Below are 7,348 nucleotides of genomic sequence, written 5' to 3'. Positions count from 1 at the left end.
AGGATGGCTCCTGCAAAGAAGGGTGGTGAGAAGGGCTGGTCTGCCATCAACTAGGTGGTGGCCAGAGAATACACTATCAACATTCACAAGCACATCCATGGAGCGGGTTTCAAGAAGTGTGCCCCTCAGGCACTCAAAGAAATCCGGAAATTTGCCATGAAGGAGATGGGGCCTCCAGATGTACGCATTGATACTAGGCTCAACAAAGCTGTCTGCGCCAAAGGTATACGGAAGGCCCCATACTATCTCTGTTGTGTGGTTGTCCAGAAAACATAATGAAGATGGAGATTCACCAAACAAGCTCTATACGTTGGTTACCTATGTACCTGTTACCACTTTCAAAAATCTACACAGTTAACGTGGATGAGAACTTACTGCTGATTGTCCAATAAAGTTATAGACACCCCCCCAAAAAAAGCTTCAGATGCCCCTGGCCAGGGTGAGACCACTGACATCATCCAGAAACACACAGGCGCTGATCCCGGGTTTGCTGGGCCAGGATAAACGAGGGACCGTAGAGACCGTTTTTGTCCCACTCATACATTTTATAAGACCCAGAGAGAATAGATCACCGGCCCCAAGCCACACCGCGAGGTAGGGAGAGGGCCTGGGATAGTGTTCTTCTCGGATCTGAACTGTTCATGGACTATCTCCTTCCACGCGAAGGAACCTCGACCTCCCAGACACGCATGAGGCAACCACCTAGCAAGGTCCTCCAACTTAGCAAGGTCTCTGCCTCGGGCCAGGGATCTGCCACTGATCGAGTGCACGACGCTCTACTTCTAGTCTTGAGTAAGAAGCAGGAGTAATCGATTGGTTTCCCTGCCCGGCGTCGCCGAGCACTGATTGGCTCTGGTTTGGAACTGGGAGCGAGCCGGGGGCGGAGCGGTGGGAGGGGCTTGGCGCCGAGCCTGAAGGTTCTGGAGCAGTAGGAGAGCAGTCCTGTGCAACAGGTACTCGGAGCCCAGAAGCGCTGTCCCGTCGCCAGGAGCTCAGTGAGTGCAAGAGGCCGGGCAGGGGCCGGGGGTCCCATTCCGCCTCACCGCCATGGGGTCTAAGTCCCACCTAGTCCTCCTTTTATTTATTTATTTATTTATTTTGCGGTACGCGGGCCTCTCCCGTTGCGGAGCACAGGCTCCGGTCGCGCAGGCTCAGCGGCCATGGCTCACGGGCCCAGCCGCTCCGTGGCATGTGGGATCTTCCCGGACCGGGGCACGAACCTGTGTCCCCTGCATCGGCAGGCGGACTCCCAACCACTGCGCCACCAGGGAAGCCCTAGTCCTCCTTTTAAATCGCCCTCAATCTGGCGCCTCCTTGCCGCGCTCAGAGGCCCTTCCGAGGCTCGCAGTCTCCATTGGCTCCTTCGTTAAAACTCACCCGTCTTATAACCAATCCTTCAGTCTCGATTTTAAAGTAGTTGTTTTCGAAAGAAGTCATTTGCAAGCGGCCCTCCCGTGCTGAAAGCAGGGCTGGGGGATCTAAGTTCGCGAACCCCTCTCTACACCCCTGGCCTCTGGGGTTCTGCCTTCAAGCACATTCCCGTTCTCTCTTGGTTGCCCGTAATACACAAAACGGTGGTCTTGGAACATTTACTCACCTGGTCACCATTTCCTCAGCTGGAAAGGGAGCCAAGTTAGAGTAATAAGATTTGGAAAAACAGCGACAACAAAAATCACAAAAAATGTTACTAAATACAATGCCATTTGAGAGAACAAGCTGTCAACAAAATACACTCAATTCTCTGGAAGCGGGGCGGGGAGGGGGAAGGAAGGTGACTCTGGAAAATTCCTAGCTGTACTGATATAAGTAATCCAAACCTAGATCCAAGAAGTGCAGGCCCAGCCGGTTTAGGGACAGCCGTTTTCCCAGCTTCCCCTGGGGATTCCTGGGCTTTGCTGCCTGGAATCACAATCACACACAAGCTCCCTGAGGCAGTGCTCTGATGGCTGTGACCCCAGCCCAGCTGTGTCCTACCCTATGGATAGTGTAATCACCGAGTCTGCCCCAGGGAAGCTGGAAGCAGGCCAGAAGCATCAGGTTCCTCTGAAGGCCCCTCATATTCATGGAGGTGTGGTCCAGGGCCAGCCCCAGAGGCCAGAGGCAGATTATTGCCCCCAGGAGCCTGGTCTGCACTGGGGGCAGTGGCAAGGAGCTCACGGAACAGAGGGCCTGGAGGAAGGGATTCTCCTTCACTCCTTCAGTCCTTTGACCTTAAAGAAAATTCTCTGTACTCCAATAAAAATTTTTTTAAATTCTCTATAACTTTAGATTTTCCAGCCCTCTAAATAGAAACTTGGAAGCAAAACTCTGTTTTAACATTTTCCAGCACCTGACTGCAAACAGCTGGAGTCCTTTAACTGGATTGGCTCAGTGTGACTGCACTGGCCTTGTACTACCAGTGTCACTTTTTCGCTCTTACAGCCTTGCAGTGTGGGTGGAATCACCCCATTTTATACATGAGGAATGCAAGGCTCAGAGAGGTTCAGCTGAGAAGCCGCTCAGCTAGCAGTGGCAGAGCCAGTATTCTGACTCAGGTCTGTCTGATGTCAGAGTCTCTCCATTGCCCCGCCTCCCTTCCCAGGCCAGACAGTTAGATGCTCACTTTCCGCGTCCAGCCTCTGGTGTGTTTTCTTTTTTTTTTTTTTTTTTTTTTTTTTTTTGCGGTACATGGGCCTCTCACTGTTGTGGCCTCTCCCATTGCGGAGCACAGGCTCCGGACGCGCAGGCTCAGCAGCCATGGCTCACGGGCCCAGCCGCTCCGCGGCATGCGGGATCTTCCCAGACCGGGGCACGAACCCGTGTCCCCTGCATCGGCAGGCAGACTCTCAACCACTGCGCCACCAGGGAAGCCCTGGTGTGTTTTCAAGTTAACCAGGAACCAGTGGCTAATAATTTCCTCCTGAAACTGAAAAGGTGGAATAATGAAAGTATCATTAGAGCAATCACTGTTGCTGCATTGATGCTGCAGCTTTGCTTAAAAGTTTGAAATGTGGGAGTTCCCTGGCAGTTCAGTGGCTGGGACTCGCGCATTCAGTGCCGAGGGTGTGGGTTCAATCTCTGGTCGGGGAACTAAGATCCCACAAGCCATGCGGCACGGTGAAAGTTTGAAATGTATTTTACTTTTTTATGAGAGCTATATCATGCTTCTTCATAAAGGCTTAGTTCTACACTCAGCACAAATAAAAAATTATTTTTAAAAAACCCCTCAAACTGCCCTCAAGCTTGGAGAAATACCTACGCTTTGAAGAGGCAGATGGGAGCTGAGACTTGCTGAGGGGCTGAGGGCCCAGCAGAGTCATGCCTCCCACCTCAGGCTCAGTCCTGGAGAGGAAAGGAGTGAATTACCTGCACCTTTTGAAATGCTTTCTTCCTCGTTTATTTTATTTTTTAAAAATTTACTTATTTGTTTTTATTTGTGGCTGCTTTGGTCTTTGTGGCTGCATGCAAGCTTTCTCTAGTTGCGGCGAGTGGGGGCTACCCTTCGTTGTGGTGCATGGGCTTCTCATTGCAGTGGCTTCTCTTGTTGCGGAGCACGGGCTCTAGGTGCGCGGGCTTCAGTAGTTGCGGCACACGGGCTCAGTAGTTGTGGCTCGCGGGCTCTAGAGCGCAGGCTCAGTAGTTGTGGCACACAGGCTTGGTTGCTCCGTAGCGTGTGGGGGGTCTTCCTGAACCAGGGATCGAACCCGTGTCCCCTGCATTGGCAGGCGGATTCTTAACCACTGCGCCACCAGGGAAGTCCGGAATTAGTTCACTCTTAGAAGTAGAATTACTGGGGCCCAAGTTATGAAGATTAAGCTTCTTGGTGCATACTGCCGCAGAAGTAATAGGAGAGATTATGCCCAATATATATACACGCCCCAGTCAAGTTGACATATAAAATTAGGCATTGCGGGGGTGAATAACTGACACGTGCTACAACATGTATGAAACTTGAAAACATTATGCTAAGTGAAAGAAGACAGTCACAAAGGACCACATATTGTATGTTTCCATTTATATGAAATGTCCAGAATAGGCAAATCTATATAGATAGAAAGTCTCTGTAGTGGTTGCCTAGGGCAAGGAGGAAGGATGGATTTGGAGGTGATGACTGAGGGGTGTAGGGCTTCTTTCTGGGGCAATGGGAATGTTCTAAATTCACCATGGTGGCGGTTGCACAGCTCTGTGAGTATAATTAAAGGCATTGAATAGTACACTTTAAATGGATGTCATGTGAATTATATCTCAATAAAGCTGCTAAAAATATAGCAGTCATTCATTTTAGCCAAAAGAGGGGTATGTTTGATATTTTATGGGTGGCAGCACATTGACCTTATTTTTGTCTGTGCTTAGACAAAATTATGAAGGAGCCTTATTTTGTCTCATTTTATCATGGTCTCAGAATAACCTTGACTGAGGTTGGTATTCTGTGATTGTTTATGTCTGACAGTAAGAGAAAATGACCTGGCTCTGAGTGTCTGAGGTCTAACTGTGAACATCAGATCAGTTCTGGATGTCAGGGGCTGCTTTTTCTTTTCCTCAGCAGACACTGGGAACCTCAGCTGGTCCCCCAGGGGCCCACAGGAATGTGAATAAACATACTTGGAAGGTCCACAGAAGCTCTGGTCCCAGCCTCCTGCTGGTGTGAGCCTGGGCTCCCGTGCCTGGGATCTGGGAGGTGGGGCCACCAGGCCTGAAGAGAACATGTGTCACCTGATTTTTTGTGCTTGTTATGTTTGTTGCTATTTCAAAATATTTCAAGGCAGAAGTTTCCCCCACTGGCTGTGCCAAGGAGGCCCCCCAACATACTCCAGTGACCATGTCCAGCTCCGTCCCTGCTCTGTTTCCTCCCCCAGGACTCCCTCAGTAGCTCAGGGAGGACTTGTAGGGTGGGGGTGAAGGGGACGGGAGGGTGGCTGCAGCTTCCTCAGGCTTGGCGAGAAGGCGACTCTTCCTGTCTCTGCCTGCTCTCCGTTGCAGACATCCAGACTGGGAGTTCAGGCTGTTGATTAAACTTTATTTGTGTTGGGTTTATCTCAAAAGACACCAAGGGGTATCCAGAGTCCCTGCAGACCCTTGCTGGTATCAGCTGCCCATCAGCGGATGCAGAGGACAGGATCCAGTAGGGGCTGGGTTTCCAGTGAGAAGAAGGCAGCGGAATGGCGTGGAAGGAGCACTAGCAGGGGGCAGAAGCCTAGGGTTTGAACTCCAGCCCTGCCCGCTTCCTGCAGGAGACGGAAGGCCTTATTCCTAAGGAGAGCCACTCGTGTCTGGGCTTTCTGGGCTTTCTCTCCTATTAACTCAGAGAGGTGGTTGAGCTCCATCGTTTAGGGTCCAGTGACCCCTCACCTGTTTCCTCCCCTATAAAATCAGTGATCCCAACAAATAAGCTCACGCCTCTGGCTCCACGGACCTCCTGTCCAGCCTCACCTCTCAGTGTTCCAGCCTCTCACCAGATGCTCTGTACCCCCCACCTCTGTGCCTTCTCTCACTCCGGTCCCTGGGCTTGGATTGCCCTGCTTTCCTTCTTTGGTTAAAGTCTGCTCCTTTCGAAAGACTGAGGTCAGTCGTCACCTCCTCCAGGAAGCCTTCCCCAATCTCCTGCCTACTGGCTGGGTTAGAAGCCTGATCGATACTCTTCTGCTCAATACCTCTGGGCCTAAGGTTCTGCTTTGGGGGGGTGTTGTTGGCCTTTCCCTGAGCTGTCAGGACCAGGAGTGCAGCGCCTCACTCCCCTGTGTTTCTTCCCCATGTCCAGTATGGGTCCAGGCAGAAATGAATTTAAATCTTCCATTATCTGGGGCGGGGGAGGGATAAATTAGGAACTTGGGGTTAACAGATACATGCTATTATATGTAAAATAGATAAACAACAAGGTCCTACTATATAGCACAGGGAAATATATTCAATATCTTTTTTTTTTTTTTTTTTTTGGCCAAGTTGCGTGGCTTGCAGGATCTTAGTTCCCCAACCAGGGATTGAACCCAGGCCCTGGCAGTGAATGTGCCGAGTCCTAACTAGTGGACTACCAGGAATTCCCTCAAGATCTTTTATAACTCATAATGGAAAAGAATCTGAAAAAGAATATATATATATTATATATATAACTGAATCACTTTGCTATATACCTGAAACGCTATAAATCAACCATACTTCAATTTTAAAAAATCTTACATTATTTGGTCTGTATATATCCTCCCCATTGTAACCTTCCTCTCACTGCTTCCCACTCCCATTACTGGGTCTTGGTGGTCCAGGAATACCCTGCCCTGTACCTGGGTCCCCAGGGACAACAGGGTGATTGAGCTCTTGTACTGGGGACCACACAGACCAACTATCCCCTACTGACTCAACCCAAGGGCTCTTTTTCTAGAAATGCTGGGTCCCTGCCCATGAGGGACAGGTTTCTGACTTGAGGTTGTGAGTTAACACCTGGGTTTGGCCCAAGGCATAGTGCAGGAGACAGAGCCTGGCACACCTACCCTGAGGCCCCAGTCTTCAGTGACCTCTCTGTAAAATGGCCTCTGAGCAGGTTAAAAAGCCAGTGCATATAAAGCACTTGGTGCCATGCCTGACACAGGCTCAGGGTGCCCCAGAAGTTAGCTGGATTACTTGTGGGAAGGGGTTTACTGGGGTAGCCTGCCTGCCCCTCACTGGCATCACTGGCATCTGTTCCCACAGGGGCAGGGGCAGTGTTGAAGACCGGCAGGGGGAGGACAGAGGCTCCTGGGGTGACCACAGGGCCACCGTTGGTACAAGAACATGTTGTAGAGCCTGATGGTTCAAAGGGAACCACCTCCCGGGGCCTCACTCATGACTTAGCACGTTTGCTTTCATAAGACCTTCTTTGTCCATGGACCTGGGCTGCCAACATCCATGCCTAAGAGTGTTGAGCTCCTGTAGTGTGCCAGCCCTGGGCCAGGCACTGGAGGTGGGAGGGTGGGAGAGAGCGATGAAGAGTGCATCTTTCACGCTTTCTGAGAGCTCTCAGTCCTCTGGAAGAGACAGTCAAAGAGACAGATGGGGACAGGAGGGTGAGAAGTGCCGCGACTGAGGGCAGTGCCGGGGGTGGTGGGGACAGAGGGGGGATGCCAAGCACGGGAAACGGGAGAGTGCATCTGTGAGATCTGTGTCAAGCAGGGGAGTGGCCCAGGCCTCCGCTCCTGGACAAAGCACGTGGGCTGTGGCGACTGGGATCACCTCCCACGATCTGCTCAGCAGACCAGGGCTGGACTTGACCTGAGGCCCACACAGCTAGTTTCAGTGGTTCTCTGGTGGCTTTACATTTAATTTGTTTGAGGAATTCCCTGACAGTCCAGTGGTTAGGACTCTGCCCTTTCATTGCCAAGGGCACTGGTTCAATCCCTAG

At 51.1% G+C, this 7,348-nt stretch overlaps 1 pseudogene across 1 annotated transcript; it reads left to right on the top strand.

The window, feature by feature from the left end:
• On the top strand, positions 1-392 carry LOC307067979 (large ribosomal subunit protein eL31-like; annotated as a pseudogene). The gene has a single exon. The product of its transcript is annotated as a large ribosomal subunit protein eL31-like (transcript).
• The last annotated feature ends 6,956 nt before the right edge of the window (positions 393-7,348 follow it).

This window comes from Hyperoodon ampullatus, assembly GCF_949752795.1.
Source record: "Hyperoodon ampullatus genome assembly, chromosome: 19".
NCBI classification, from domain to species: domain Eukaryota; kingdom Metazoa; phylum Chordata; class Mammalia; order Artiodactyla; family Ziphiidae; genus Hyperoodon; species Hyperoodon ampullatus.
The sequence above is the reverse complement of the archived record's forward strand: the minus strand, read 5'-3'. Positions and strand labels throughout refer to the sequence as shown.